This window comes from Egretta garzetta, unplaced genomic scaffold (assembly GCF_000687185.1).
Source record: "Egretta garzetta isolate BGI_Z169 unplaced genomic scaffold, ASM68718v1 scaffold202, whole genome shotgun sequence".
Lineage (NCBI taxonomy): Eukaryota > Metazoa > Chordata > Aves > Pelecaniformes > Ardeidae > Egretta > Egretta garzetta.
Window position 1 is genome coordinate 792954 of NW_009258891.1, and position 331 is coordinate 793284.

Consider the following 331-nt stretch of genomic DNA (forward strand, 5'->3'; position numbering starts at 1 on the left):
CCCCCAGGGGCCAGAGGGGCTCAGCCCCCAGGCACTGGCAGGCCTGGGGGATGCTCGGGCCCCAGCCCCCCCCCACCTGCCACGCGGGGGCACGGGGCGCTCGCTGTAAGCCAGGAGGAACCCAGCAGGGCCCGTCCCCTGCAGCCAGGTAAGCCCAGGGAAAGCCCCCCACCGTGCACCATCCCTGGCACAGCCCTCGCCTTTCCCATCTCCCTCGGGGATTCCTCCGGATCTACACCAGCGTGCCCGAGCTGAGGTTACGGGGAAGCAGGCAGCCCCGCACCAGGAAAGGACGGAGCAAACCCCTGGGAAACAGGCTCGGGGACGCCCA